The 15,962-nt window shown below is 41.7% G+C and overlaps 1 protein-coding gene across 15 annotated transcripts in view; it reads right to left on the minus strand.

Annotated features, from left to right (window-relative positions):
* The window catches only part of BICRA (BRD4 interacting chromatin remodeling complex associated protein), a 112,605-nt gene extending 98,051 nt beyond the window's left edge, over positions 1-14,554 (minus strand). For 5 of the 15 annotated variants that reach the window (XM_043534500.1, XM_043534499.1, XM_037884289.2 and 2 more), the window contains exons 1-2: positions 12,783-12,808; positions 12,525-12,654 (exon numbers count right to left, since the gene is read on the minus strand). The gene's annotated coding sequence lies outside the window, so the exon portion shown is untranslated. Of the gene's footprint in view, positions 1-12,524; positions 12,714-12,782; positions 12,811-14,522 lie in introns of those variants that run through there. The other 10 variants (XM_043534501.1, XM_043534496.1, XM_037884291.2 and 7 more) reach the window with 6 other exon arrangements.
* Positions 14,555-15,962: the final 1,408 nt, after the last annotated feature.

Here is a 15,962-nt window from a genome sequence, read left to right on the forward strand (position 1 = left end):
AGATTTTGCTAGCAAGGTTCTGGCATAATTTCCCTAACCTGCATGGACAGAGAGTGGTTGTTGTTGTTAAAAGAAAAGGAGTACAAATAAATTGGTTAGTCTCTAAGGTGCCACAAGTACTCCTTTTCTTTTTGCGAATACAGACTAACACGGCTGTTACTCTGAAACCTGTTGTTGTTGTTGTCTTCCTGAGAACAGTGCTACAAAACAGGACTATGGGCAACTTGGCAGAGGACTAAGGCAGGAGTTCTCAAGCTATTTCATTAGTGGGCAAAGATGTTGGAAGGGGGGGGGGTCCCAAATTCAATTTTATCTGTAGTGTACACAGTGCCTCAGATTGATGGAGTTTTCCACACTGTCAGTCAAAGGAACACACAGAAGGAAGTATGTCTAGAGCAGGGGTTGGCAACCTTTCAGAAGCGGTGTGCCGAGTCTTCATTTATTCACTCTAATTTAAGGTTTTGCATGCCAGTAATAAATTTTAACCTTTTTAGAAGGTCTCTTTCTATAATATATAAATAAACTATTGTTGTATGTAAAGTAAATAAGGTTTTAAAAATGTTTAAGAAGATTCATTTAAAATTAAATTAAAACCCAGAGGGCCCCGGACTGGTGGCCAGGACCCGGGCAGCGTGAGTGCCACTGAAAATCAGCTCGCGTGCCGCCTTTGGCACGCGGGCCATAGGTTGCCTACCCCTGGTCTAGAGTATCCAGTTCTGAGCTCTTCGTAGCCTGGGCCATATGGGTTTTAAAGATACTATTTTACACTGGAATGATTTTTTTTCTTTTTCAATTGGGTGGAAATTTTTTGGGTTCATTTCATTTTTAACAACAGATGTTTAATTTTGAGGAAGTTTTGACAAGCTACCACATTTAAGGATTTTTGCATATCAACAGGATTTATACACCAAAACTTGAGGCTAAAGGAGGGGATGAAAGAGTCCAACTCAGTATATGATATTTAGCAATAATTCACCTTCCCAGAAGTCATATACACACACACACACATAATGTTCTTAAAGTTTGTAAACACACTTATATAGGAAAACTATTAGCCAAAATAAATATTAAGGAATTGAAGTACACCAAAACGTATGAGCAACAGTGAAGATGTAACAATTCAACCAAAGGAGATTCAAAGTTATTCAGTCCTCAGCGCACATCCCCTTTTTCTCCAGTTATTTGCAGAGGTCTCAGACCAGCATTTGATACCATACTGGCAGCAACAAACTGATGATACACATCTTGACACACACAATGTCAGACTGGTCTCTGAATTGCTATGCTTTGGGTGGTTTTAGAGAACATTCTTTTACATGTGGATTATTTTTGGTGTGCACAATAAAGAAACTACAGGTGCTGAACTATCCAGGTGGCAGAGGAAGGTTCAGTTCTGGTCCTAGTCCCTCCTCACGTTGGTAGGCAATGGAAGCACTATGTTGGCAGTATGCTCAGTCTTATGGAGTAGGAAAGAATGCCATGCAATGCTCAAGAGCAGATCCTCCACCAATTAAGGTGTAGCACTAACTCTTAAATGAAGTCCATGTCCAGCCATACAGATGTTGCCTCTATGTGGGCTGCAAAGGTGTTAAATTTGGGAAGGAAAAGAGATTACATGATCCAGTGTTTATGATGTCAATCATTTCTCACAGTAACACTTTGCACTTATACAGTGTATTTTATCTTAGGAGTTTAGTGCACTTTATAAAGGTGAGTAATATCTCTATTTTAAAAGAGAAACTGGTACAGAGAAGACCAGGGTATTGAACAAGGTCACCTACTAAGTTAATGGCAGAAACAGGAATAGAACCTATGTATTGTAATTTCAGTCCCCTGCCCTAGCACTAGAATAGACTCCTTGTGGCATAGGCGCTGACTCTGTGAGTGTTCCAAAAATATTAGTGGGTGCTTAGCACCCAGCAGCCAAGCTCCCCTCCTCCCCCCCAGTGCATCCTGCCTGCTGGTGGCCCCACTGATCAACTCCTCCCCCTCCCTCCCAGCACCTCCTGCACAGGGACCCTGCACCTCCTGGCATAGGGGGTTGGGGTGAGGGCTCTGGGAAGGAGTTTGGGTGCAGTAGGGGGCTCAGGGCTGGGGTAAGGGTGCAGAAAGAGGTGCAGGCTCTGGGAGGGAGTTTGGGTGTGGGAGGGAGCTCAGGGCTGAGACAGGGGGTTGGGGTGTGGGCGGCTCCCTGGAAGCAGCAACATGTTCCTCCAGCTCCTAGGCGGAGGTGCAGCCAGGCGCTCTGTGCGCAGTCTCTGCCCGCAGGCGCCACCCCCGCAGCTCCCATTGGCCGTGGTTCTTGGCCAATGGGAGCTACGGAGCTGGTGCTCAGGGTGGTGGCAACATGTGCAGAGGCCCCTGGCTATCCCTCTGCCGAGGAGCTGAGGGACATGTCGCTGCTGCCTGGGAGCCGTGAGGAGCCCGGTAGGGAGTCTGCCAGCCCCACTTCAACCAGACTTAACAGCCTGGTCAGCAGTGCTGACTGCAGCCTCCAGGGTCTCTTTTTGACTGGGAACCCTAGGTGGAGTGAGGGTGGGCCTGGGGCGGAAGGAGGATATACTACTCCCCAGATAGAGAGGAAATCGGCGTCTATACCCTGTGGGCAGTGTCCACTGTCTCCTTAGATGACTTTGATGAGTGGTGGGCGCTATCCAGGATTCTCTGCTCAGTTTCTCTCTCTGGCTCCCTCACTTTTAACCCTTGACCTCACTCTCATTCCTGTTTTCTCCTTCCTTGTCCCACCTACTCAACTGCAGTCTGGGCTTACTGGTTCCTCCCACTTAGTTGAGGGAATGGGCCTTTAGTTTTGAGCAGGCCTAGACCTACCTGTCCTAGTTCTGCAAATAGTAAAATACACTCCCTCCCAGAAGAAGGATGACTTCAGGTGGGGAGCTTCCAGGAGGCATGACTGGTCCTTTGTATGGAAATGTCCTTAATAATTATAACCCAGGTTGATGGGAGGAATTAGGATACATGAGAAGAAATATTTTCAAGTATGAATTCTCTCTCTACCATATTTAGGAAGATACCACATAATTTTTTTAAAAAGATGTGACAATGCTGTTTGAAAGAATGTCCAGTTCTTGTCTGGTTGATGCTGCCATGTCCCTAGGTGGTGACTGAAATGTCTCATTTCTAGGTCAGGGGACCTTCCTTTTAACAATGGAACTCTGAGCCTGACTGCCCTCTGTTTCTCCTTTCCCTTCCTTCCCCCTCCCCCAACATGCTGTATTTACTTGTAACATTTTGCTTGAAATCACTTCCAGACTCACATTCCCTCAACCACAGCAGGAGGAGGAGTACAATAGAAAGCAAAGTGTTCTCTTTTCAGAGGACAGGAGAGAGAGAGAGAGAGAGAGAGAGAGGGAGGGATGCCTTCCTCTGCACTTGCTGTGTGCAGGGCAGAAATCTTCCTTGAGTCTGAAAACCCTCATCATGATTTGCCTAAACAATGAGCAACACTGGGTTGTTTTCTGACCCATCTCTTAAGAAAGTCTTAATTCAAATACATTAGCAGAGACTGTTAATCATTTTGGTTGTCAAAAATATTTTAAGTGAATTTTATGATGGTGAAAGGTGCCAGAATGACAGTCCTTGGAGACTAATGTCCTTGATTCACAGAGTAATGTGGGCTTTCTTGACAGTGTGCCTTACATCCCAAACCTGTATGGATCACCTTTAGCACCTTTGTCTACAGCTGCAGCGAAGATGAATTATGGACCACATTATTTGCTAATGTAGATGCAGCCACGTAGGCCAATCAAGGTGGGTGAAAGAGAGGGAGAGTGTGTGTCTGTGAGAGAGAGAGAGATGGACACCCACCCTTCTAGGAAATGGGCTAAAACCAATAGTTTACTTACACAGAAGATGGTTGAAGGGTGACCAGATAGCAATTACTTTTGACCACCACTGACTTGAAACTGATTTCAACTGTTTTTTTAAGCTATTCACCATTTTCATGTTACTTTTCCAACCAAGGCTTGAAAAAATCCATTTGTCCCGGATGAGTAGGGAACTTTGTCTGGTACATGCATCATCTTTCAGGTATTTCAGCTGCTTACGGGAACAAAGAAAACTTTAACCTGAATGTAAACCAATGATTTTTGTCTTCCTGCCTCTGCTGCTGCTTAGAGCTTCCACTAACTGCACCAGAGTGAAAACTGAGCAGAATCTTGTTAGTTTTCATGGCTGGTTTTCAGTTCTCTCTTGGCAGCAATGAAAATGACAAGAATCGGGTCAATTTCATTCTGCTGATGCTTGACAAAGCAAAGAGTAAAAGCAGAGACAGACAGTGGAGTCAGGTACTAAAATGTGAAGGCTGGGGAAATGGAGTGACAAAAACAGTTCCCTGCAGCAGCCAGAAAGTTCATGGAGGGGTAAAGTTGTCCTGAACAGTGGAGGCACCCTTTCCCTCCCCCTCCCATCCCCCACCCTGCGCATGTTCCTTCATATCCATCTGTAGCAGCAATCATCTTGCTGTTAGTGGTCCGGCAAAATTTTCGAGCCCTCTTCATGCATGGATGGGGCTGGGAAAGAGGAAGAGGTTGACAGAATATGTTAAAAAAAGAGAAGTAAAGAAAGAGTTGGAGGGAGAAGAAAACGTATCAGAGGAGATGGACAACACAATAATTAGAAAGTGAATAGAAGAGAGAGAAAGAAAAAGGAAACACACCAAAGACAACTCAGGAAAAGATACACCATGATCTATTATAGAAAAGAGAGAGCGGAGACAGGAAAGGAAAGAAACTAAACAATAGCAAGAGAGATGTAGTAAGTAGGAGTGTTTGAATGAGATATGGTAAATATATTATTTGATTGTTTTAGTTTGGATTAAAATGAATGTTGGCAAAACTAGAGTTTGTGTGGTACTGAGACCATCTCTATAGCGGGAAAAATCCTGTCTGGCAAATATAATGCTACATTAATACTGGTGTAACTCAGCAAATATATTCCATTTTTTCTCTATTCAATCAGTTCTTGTAGCAAGTTATATTTGAAAAGACTTGTTAAACACAAGGTTGATTAGCAATATGTTACAATTAAATACAGTACGCAACTTTTTTAGTCCTTTATACTGCAGGGGGAATGTGGCTTTGGGGAGGGCCGGGGATAGCACAGGTATTTTTCATCTTGACTAATAAGCTTAGTCCTAAGGAAGCAGGTGCAGGTAAAATTTTTAAGCCTTGTTAAAGTCCTTGAAGTCCACTGAGGATTTCAGCCATTGGTGGACAGCAACCAGCATAGCTACAATAGCGCAAACCCCTAGTGTAGACAGGGAAGTCTGCTATCTGCATCAGTGAAGCTTACCCTAGTATCAAGGAGGGGTAAACTCACTCTGTGTAACAGTGGGTTTTCCGGTCTATGCTAGGGGTTTATATCAGTGTAGTTATTCAGTGGTTGGTCACCAGTGGATAAGATCAGGACAAACCCCAGTGTTGATAAGACCTCAACCATCTTCCAACATTTCTATACAACATATAAAACCCATTAATGATAAAGGCGGCTTGGGTCATTTTATTATTTTTTAAAAAAGGGATAAAAGTGGACACAATATCACAAATCTGTGATTTATACTTTTGATGAAAATTATGTGATTATGCATCTTAGTGGTCACCAGGATGATTTACAAAAACAGGCTGTCCTTGTTCTAGTTGGGGGGGGGGGGGGGGAGTGTGAGAAGGCTGACTATATATCTGTTTACTGCATTAAAAGGTTAGTCTTGTGCAAACTCCTTTGCTTTGAGACAGATATGGAAAGGATGATAATTATAGCTGAGGTTCCAAAGCTCTTGAGGGCAGGGGGAAACTCTGAAGGTGTATTCTGAGTTGTCATGTGCAAAGGAGTCTATGATATGCCATCAACCTGTTTGACTGTTTCAAACAGAAGACACTGAACAGATGTGTGAGTCCCCAGCTTTGAGAAAGCAAGAATGCAATAGTGGATGGGTTCCAACCACAAATAATGAGAAGGCAACACTGCTTTGGGGCTGAACTGATACCCCCGATGGTTAACAGCTAATGCAGGTGAAATCAAATGTTACTCAAAGAAAGGAAGGAAAAGACAAAACAACCCTGCAGAGATTATTGATAACTGAAAATTACTATTGAATGACAGCCAGTATTGTACCACTGCTCGTATGTTTGCCTCAGCACCAGAACTGCCTTGAAACAGTCGTTCTTTGAGGGACAAATGCTACCTTCAAATGCATATCGGCAAGGTTTCTATTTATTTTAATGGGAGTCATGCACACAGATGAAGGCACAATTTCCTCCTTCCCTCGAGACTCAACATGGAAAGAGACAGTCCCTAATGTAAGTGATTTTGTGAAGTTACCCCTCTAGACTGTGTAACAGAGTATGTTTACCTTCCTGATTATTCTAATGACTGCCAGTAAATCACTGTGGATCCCTCAATACAAAAAATTAATACAGAAATTATGAGTATATAAAGTAACAGAGTCATGGTGGGGGTGAACAAAAAGATATTAATAATGGTGCTTTTTGTGAGTGGTGTGTAACAGCATTCGGAACTGCAAAGGACTGTAGCTTGACAACACTGAAGACTAAAGTCCTCAACCTATTTAGCCTACCTCAACCTTCCTCAGAGACTTCCTCTGCACTGCCTCACCAATTGGCTTGACCCTCACCTGGAAGGAACACCTCAAGAGATAAGAAAATAGATCAGTCGCCACATCAAAATTCAGGTTCTCTACTGAGACTACCAATATGGTTGCCAATGCATGGGAGTGGCTCTCGTACCATGAAGATTAAGGCCTTGTCCACAGTGGAGAATTTTGGCATATTACATAACATTAGCCCACGTATGCCAAACATACATACAAACTATCTAAAGGCATATTTTAGTTATACTGTTTATACACAACTTTTTTAGTCCTTTATACTGCAGGGGGAATGTGGCTTTGGGGAGGGCCTTCTACAAGTCTAAGTAATGTCTGTTCTTAGCCAGTACTAACTTGTGATGTTACAGTGCTAACAAAGTCAAGAAGCGCTAGTAAACTCGCTAGCACATTACAATTAGTCCTCCACAGTCCCACAGTACACTGGTCACTCATTTGGAAACTTTTGGTCTGTTTTCTGTATTCCCACAAGCTACTATGCATTATGGCTGTGCCAGGAATGATGGGATAGGTTTCCAGGAGGCAAGGTGCTTGCACTGTTTTACTATACTGTAAAGGTGTGTGGACAAGGGGATAAATGCAATTGAAATAGGACATACAGTTCAGGCTCTGAACTGTGCCAGTCACACACAGGCCAATATTAACATTTTAACAGCACACAGTATAATTGTCTAGTGCAGATGAGGCATTACCCACCGGGAATTGGCTGTGATGTTTCTTTTAAACAAAGTATTGTGAATGGGGGAATATGCACATATAGCCTGACCAGTACATAGAAAAATATTAACGGCACAGTGAAATCCTAGTGAAAATTCACAGCAGAACAACAGTGAAGTAGTTTATAACTGGCACTGCAGTTTGCACATATGAAATAATTCAGGATTTTCACTCTATGCACAACAGAATGTAACTAGATTCAAATTCACTATAAGCAGATTCTGCAGCCTTTATGTGACATTTGAACACATATATTCTGCATATTCTTCTTTCCTGAAAGGACTTCTCTATTTGGTGTCAACCTTTTGCAGGGTTGAGAGAACCCAAATAAAGCTGAGCCTAGTTTAAAGGGTCTAGTCTCCTGCCTATGGTAGGGTTGCCAGGCGCGGGGTTGAAAATGGACTCTGCCGGCTGGCTGTTAAAAGTCCAGCTGGCGGCGCAGCAGGGGCCTGGGGGCTAACACAGGCTCCCTGCCTGCCCCAGCTCCGCGGGGCTCCCGAAAGCGGCTGCCAGGTCCTTGTGGCCTCTAAGCACATGGGCTGCCAGGGAGGCTCCACGCGCTGCCCCCTCCCCTAGTGCCAGCTCCGCAGATCCCATTGGCTGGGAACTGCGACCAACGGGAACCGTGGGGGCGATGCCTGCGGGCAGCGCACGGAGCCTCCCTGGCTACCCTGCACCTAGGGGCTGCAGGGACCTGGAGGCTGCTTCCTGGGAGCTGTGGTAAGCACCGCTGGGACCCCACACCCTGAACCTCCTCCCACCCCCCACCACTCTGCACCAGCCCTGAGCCCCCTCCTACTCCCAAACCCCTCATCCCCAGCCCCACCCCAGAGCCCACACCTCCTCCCACACTCTGGAGCCCCCTCCTGCACCCCAAACCTCTCATCCCCAGCCCCACCCCAGAGTCTGCACCCCCAGATAGAGTCCTCACCCCCCGCACTCCAATCCCCTGCCCTTCTCCTGCACCCCGAACCCCTCATTTCTGGCCCCACCTGGGACCTGCACCCCAGACCAGAGCCTAATCCGCCCCGCAGCCCAACCCCCTGCCCCAGTAGCCCTCTCCTGTACCCCACACCCCTCATCCCAGGCCCCACCCCAAAGCCCGCACTCCCAGCTGGAACCCTCACCCCCCCTCCCGCACCTCAACTCCCTGCCCCAGACCAGTGAAAGTGAGTGAGGGTGGGGGAGAGCGAGCGACAGAGGAAGGGGAGATGGAGTGAGTGGGGACGGGGCCTCGGAGAAGGGGCAGGGCAGGGGCCGAGGCTCAGTGCAAGGCAGGGGTGTTCGGTTTTACACAATCAGAAAATTGGCAACTCTAGCCAATGGATGCAGATTAACATTAATTGGATTTACCATACATGCAAATATATCAATTGAGGGCAAGTGACTAATTATAAATAGTTCTAAGTAGAAGCAGTAGTTTTATTCAGGGAAAATAAAGGAGGAAGATAGCTATTTGAAAAATAAACCATGTCCGTGGACATACACTGGAAGGGAAAACGCATGACAAAGGAAAAAGCCAGAGTTGGGAAAACTAACACTAAATGTGGCATCTTCATCTTTTCTAAAAGCTCCAGATCTATCACCATCTATATATTTTTTCCATTGGACTTGGAGAACTATTCTTTATTTAGTACCAATCCTTTAAAGACTTGGGGTGTAACATTTTCATATATTTTTAAATAAACTGTAAGGGGTGAAATCTAAACAGCATGCTACATTATCTATAATTTCCCTCAGTCTTAAAAAAGGCAACTGTCTCTTTTTATACATGTAAATTCCCTTGCCAAAAAGCTTCATCCTAACCCTTAACTTACTCTCCAAGATTACACTAAAATGAATATACTACAGTTTAAAAATATCTATGTTTATCACAATATAAAAAGGTATATTTATGTATGAGTATATAAAATTTATGTGACCAAGAAGTTCAAACAATAACCCTTGTCCTTCCTTCATCCATCCTATTTCCCTCATATAATTTATCACTTCCACTTGTGGAGTTATGTCTGTAACTAGGACTTGATCTTGCAAACACTTAAGCACGTGTATATCTTTACTCAGTGAGCAGTCACACTGAATTAATGGCGATAAACATGAGTGAAGTCATGCCTAAATGTTTCCAGGACCAAGGCCTTAGGCCCCAATGCTGGAACTTGACGGGAAGCAGACAGTGAAAACAGATTCCCACACCCATCCAAAATCCTAGTGAACCTGCTGAGTCTCTGTAAGAGCACAGGCGGTCTTTCCAGCCACATCACACCAAAGGACTGGGGGGTTGAGATAGTAAGCTTTTTAGGGCAGGGAGTTGTATTTATTGTATTTGTCTGTAAAGCACCTAGAATGCACTAGAATGCTGTATAAATGATTTCCTTCTTTTTCTGCACATAATGGAGACTTTGGATGACTTCCCCCTGACTTTTTACAAAAATCTTGGAATTAAAATTCTGGGTCAAAAGTAAGCAGGTTGTTAAAAGTAGACAAGTCAGTGTGCACTTTCAAATTACTTGGTCTGTCCCTAGCACCTAAACCTTGGCACATGTATAAAACAGAGGTGGGGTTATGAATTTTGAGGGATGTTCCAAGGCTATCTTCTCTAGGCACTGAATATTTCCTTTATGCTTTGTAAATAATATTTGTAATGGCTTTTTTTTGCTTTTAGCCTCCATACTCAGGTTGAAACTACAACAGGGGAGTGGGGTAGGGGGAACCTAAAAAAGTGTATTGTTTTATATTTCACATAGTAAGGCTCTGAAACAGAGAGCAGTGTTTGGTTTTAAGAAAAAGGATGCTATGGTAATTCTGTTCCAAATAAAATAGAACACCACCATATTTTAATGTTTTCAATTAACTTTGATTCTCCCAAACCATTCTTAGTTGTAGTATGAGAAATACATTTACTCCTGGAACAGAACAAAAAAAAAAATTATGAACTTTCATCTCCCACTTGGCACAGTACAGTGGATCTGCACCAAATGGCAAAGAAGCAAATAATAATTGGCAAAAGACAGGAACTTTGGCACTGCTAAGGAGCATTCATGCAAATGCCACATGTGCCTAAACTACAGCCATGAAAATAGCAGCCCTGAACAATCAATTACACTCTTCATTTTTGGAATCAGAACTCTTTAAGGAAGAAAGAAAAATTCAAAGCTGCTGCATTTGATCAATTTTAAAAGTTGCATTAGTCTTACAGTTATAACTGAATGCTCTGCTTAGCAAGAAGACCAAACAAAGAACAGAATGCAGACTACTGTAGGATTTTGACACTAAATGATGTAATCTGTAAAAATTCACAAGTAGATTCATTACAGCGAAATACTTGACTGCTCAAGCACTTAAAAAGGAAACATCCACATGTCTATTATTCTGAAGCTCACCAATAAATGAGGCTAAATAACAAATGAAATAAAGCCACCCATATCACTTTGACTTCTTGTTCTAGAAAGATCATGGATGTTTAGTGCAATTATTTTAATGATAAAATACTGATTGCAAAACTGAAAATATTTTTAGTTAGCGTTGAAAAGCCATAATACCCTAGACACACTTCAGTGGATGATGGAGCACAATACTGTGATCTTATTTTTCAAATGCCATTTTAAAACCTAACCTGAGCACAACAGAATCAGTGCATCTCAGCCCCATATAAAGATATTTCTAAACACTTTTCCTTGTGTATGTGGTGGTAAACAGACAGTTTTGATAAGTAGCACCTGTACTCACAGAAATACCACTGCAGAGAAATACACACAACATGAGTTTGACCAGAACCCTTTGAGTCAACCACAGAGAAAGAATCAGTCAATACAACACACTCAGTCCCAGTCAGTCAATCTAAACTGGTTTGGAAAAGCTAGTTATACTTTGGGTTAAAATAAGTTTATATACCTCACCAAAGTTCAGTTACTTTTCAGTGAAGCATGTGTGTTGTTTACCAATAATACCTTAGTATACAGATATTTGGATAAACTCTAGCAGAAATCTAACAGATTTGACAATGAGAAGGATATGCAAAACACAAGAAAAAACTGAGCAGAACATATTGTGTGTTATATTAAAATGTCCCTCCACCCCCCAAAATAGGGGCAATGCTCTCTCAAAAATATTTTTGTCACCTAAAATTTAAGTCAAGCCAAAATAGACACACAAATGGAAAATGTGGAGCGTGTGAATATAATCAATTGCAGGTTTATTTACCAAATGTATTTTTAAAATGTATGCAGCCAAACTTCAGGACCACAAAAAAGTAGTGAGACACCCATTTGCAAAAAAGGTTAATAATGTTCATTTAGTTTTCTTTACCAGACACTGTAACCAAGTTGCACTGCATTTTTTTTTAATCAATCAGTGCTGAGCAGACACACACTGGTTTGCAAAACAATGCCAAAAACACAAGTCTGAAATTTCATAAGGGAGGAGCAAGTGAAGGATAACCCTTAACTGGCAGGTCTTCTCTCCTCAGTGGAGCTCCAGGCTTGATTTTACCATACCATGTCAAATCCCAATGTACCGTTTTTGTAATACCTTCCAGAGCAGCAACCATAAAGATAAGGCTTCCTTATTTTGACAATGCAAATCTGTTCTGCTTCATCTCTCCATTAAAACATTTATTTTAAAATCGAGCATAAGATAAGACCCATCTGTAGGCATCCTTCTTGGTTTTTACTTGAGAGGAGTGGGGGGTGGGGTAACAGAGACAGACGATGGCTTTACAACCTCAACCGAGAAATCAAAACCAAGTCATAACCATCCAACACTGCAAACTAACTGCTCATTTTTTTCCTCCCCAAAGCCCCCACCCCTTTACTGGGGGAGGGGGAGAAGGCTGATTCCAGAAGGTTGTGAGGATCTGAGAAAGGGGCACCCAGCACCCCTCTTTCCACTGCTCTGTCTGTGCAGGGAACGATAGAACGTTATGTATCGTTTTATAAAGCTACATTGTATTCTGTAGACGTGACCTGCAGACGCAGTAACAGGAGGCTGTTTGGGGGGGAACTGGATTGGGGGAGCAATGGAAAGGGAACAGGGATGCTACCCTAGGAGGGGTGCAAGGCTCCCTTTTCCCCCCTCCTCCCCAGTTTTTTTCGCCCTGTCACAGCCCTGAGTTGCAGGTAGAGAGAGTTAAGAGATTTAAAGAGAAATTGCTACATTGTAACAAACTCACCGTGATGTTTGAGCAGCAGTCAGCGCGGGGTCTCCGAGACATCCCCGCACGGGCTCCGGAGGCAGGACCCCGGCAGGCACAGACACATAGAGGTTCAGCTCACTGCCTGATTACATTTCAACAGAGCTTCCTAAAATGCAAAACACGGGAAGAAGGAAGGGAGGGAGAATAACGATTGTAATTCTATTTCATTTTTTAAAAAAACTTCACGCACCTCTAATAAAAAAGAAAAGAAAATCAGGTATAACTTGCCCCCACCTCTTTCAAAGGATTTACATTTGTGATGCCCCACCCCCCTCTTTCAAAATAGCCACACACACAAGTGAGAACGGCAGAGAAACACCATAGGGCTGTCAACCTGGAATGAGTAAGATTTAAAGAGGCAGACGTGCCAAATCTCGTTCATTTTTCAAATGTAATTTTAAGGCAGTTTATAATGCATCTCCCTCATGAGGAAACATTTTGCAGCATCTGGATACATATGAGTGTTTATTTCAAGAACACTTAAAAACCTATTTTTTATATTTTTAAAAAGCTAAGCTCACTGCTCCAAATTGTTGCAGCTTCAGGCAGTGTCACTAGAGATTAAAAGATATTTATTTATGTAAAGATGTTTTCACTGGCACCTGTATTAAAATGTCTTAGACCATGCCCCACTGAAGATCTCAACAAAACACACTTCAAAATCCCTTCATCAAACAGATAATTTTAAAACTGTCTTTGAAACGAGCTCAAAATGAAAGTCTCTCTCTCAGACCCCCTCTATAGTAAAGATTTTTTTTTTTTTTAATCATTGCAGACACCCATGTCAGCAACCCAAGGTAGACAGCCTGCTAGTTACCTCCACAGTTTCAACAGTGTGGAACAGACTTGCTTCCCAGGGGGTCAAATGATACAGGCCACAATCCAGGGCACAACTCGTTGCAGGATTGGGGCCCACTGTCTTCCAACTTTTCTGGAAGCAAGTCTATTCAACATGATTCTGAAAATTATGTCACAGATGGCAGGATCTCTACACTAGGGCTCCCACCAAAATCTTTCTTAAACTAGACAAGGCCTAAAGGGTTCCATCCACAGTGGGATAGGAGAGTGACCAACACCTCTTGAATTTGGACCTCAAATAAATAAAATTTAGCAAGTTTACTCTCTCTCTTGGTTATGGGGTCAATCATCATTTTAATGGGAGTGTGTGGAAAGGTAGATGTATTTTAACGGCTTGATCCTGATCCCATTAACATCAATAGGCATTTTTCACTGACTTCAATAGTAGCAGGTTCAATCCCTCTTTGAGGGTTTTCAACTTGATAGTTATTATTGTCTTGTCTTTATTGTTTAATTAGCTCTTAGGCCCCAATCCTGGAATGCATCCATGTAGAGCTCACTGCAGAATCAGGGTTTAAGGCCCTGATCCTGGAAAAAACTTATACACATTCTTAACTTCAAGCATCTGAGTAATCTCACTGAAGTCAACAGGACTACTCACGTGCTGAAACTTTAACATTTATATAAGTGTTTACAGAAGCAAGACCTAAGAGTCGTAAGAACAAGCTTATTAATGTTTGTATAGTGCTTTATAAAAATATACATGCTAAACATTATTTTAATTTTTAAAACATGTATCTGTAGTTTGCATAGTTTGTAAGGGATCCTAACATCAATATTATTACTGAGTTTAAAATGTTCCTGCTACAGTTATTTATTAAGCACCAACGTTTTCAGCCCACTATATCAATGCAGTTGGATACATCTCACTCAACTTAAGAGGAAAATATGACTTCAGTGAAAACTGGAATGGTTAGTAGTTATAGAAACTTTTGATGTAATTCAGTCTCTGGATTATAATCGCTTCATCTTTCTGTAGCAGCAATAAAGTGACTCAGATAAATAAACCAATAAAAATGTATTTAATCATTTTAATGGATGCACAAGGTACATGAACAAGTGCAAAGCAGTAATGCTATTACTAATCATAAAAACACTAAACTTATTAAAACTAACCTGTTTACAACAGACAACACAAATGCACCACTGCTCTGTGAAAGCAAAGCAAAATATCATGCAAGTAAATACAAATTTAATTTATTTACACCTTTAATATTTAATGACTGCTGCTTTCCTCCCCTAAAATGTGTTTTCTGGACTTGGGTAATTATTAATCATACTTTTATAAAATAAATTTCATCAGCTAATTCCCACCATACAATATCTTGATTTAGACGAGATCTGGAGTGAAATCATGGCCCCACTGAAGTCAGTAGAAGTTTCAGTGGGGCCAGGATTTTATCCCTGGTATGTACTAATTACCAATTATTAATTATATTCATACTGTGCCTTCCTGGTATATCCCATCAGCTCCAGCCCTGGAAACATTCATTTCCTTAACACATGTGTTTAAAATTAAGCATGTGCATAAGTGTTTATGAGATTGTGGCCTTTGTTACTTCACAGGTGGTTACAAAGGGATGTACTTCTTTCTAACTATAGAGAAAGGTTTCCTTGGAGGCAAGCAACACTAATTACTGTGATTCTTAGATTGCCCAGCAGTTTGATTTCAAAAAAGCTTATAGGTATGAACAGAAAACTACTTCTCATAACCACTTGTAGTTGCCACAGTAGTCTGTTGTTTTAAATGATAATTTTTGTTATAACTGTACTTCATAATCAAAATGATTGAAAACATGATTTTTAGTATTTAGAGAAATTATGGATAAACTAATCACATACTTTAGGTTCTCACTTATTGAGCAAGGACCAGTTACATTCAGCAGGCTAATGGGAAAATTAGGTACTAAAAATAATCCTTCCCCATCCCCTTCTAGTAATGGTATCACAGGCTAAAAGGTTAAACTGAGGAAGCACTGTAATATCACCAGTCTTCCTGAGGGGAGTCAATTACTATGAAAAGGAATTACAAGCCTAATTTCACTAGGGAAAGGAATGATTTTTTTTTTAAATGTATGTCCTCTTTAACATTTTAACACCAAGTGAACATACTTACTTTGATATAAAACAAAAAGTTATATTTAACAAAAAAACTGGCTCAATTATTTACAGTTTTAGGGCCAAATTCTGCAAAGACTTCCCACTAAGAGTAAGCACTGTGCTAGGTAGTAAATGTTTGCAGGATCAGGTCCTTAATTAGTGCTAAAACAAAAAATAAAATGTCTTTCATTTCACTATACATGTTCACAATATTTTGGTTTTTTTATAGCTGGCCATGAAAGCCAAAGTAGCCAGCAAAATCTTATGACTGTTTTGGATATTAGGCATAGCTACATACATTGAGAGCACGCACATTTAAGCGATCAACATACTTTGAGTTTATATACTGAATGCTACTAGCACTACAGTACATTCAAGCACAATTTCAAACTGGCTCTGTGTTCAGGCAGCACAAAGTACAGCTCAAGCAAGGGTCCTCAGCATACCAATTAAAAA

Source organism: Chelonia mydas, chromosome 23 (assembly GCF_015237465.2).
Source record: "Chelonia mydas isolate rCheMyd1 chromosome 23, rCheMyd1.pri.v2, whole genome shotgun sequence".
Lineage (NCBI taxonomy): Eukaryota > Metazoa > Chordata > Testudines > Cheloniidae > Chelonia > Chelonia mydas.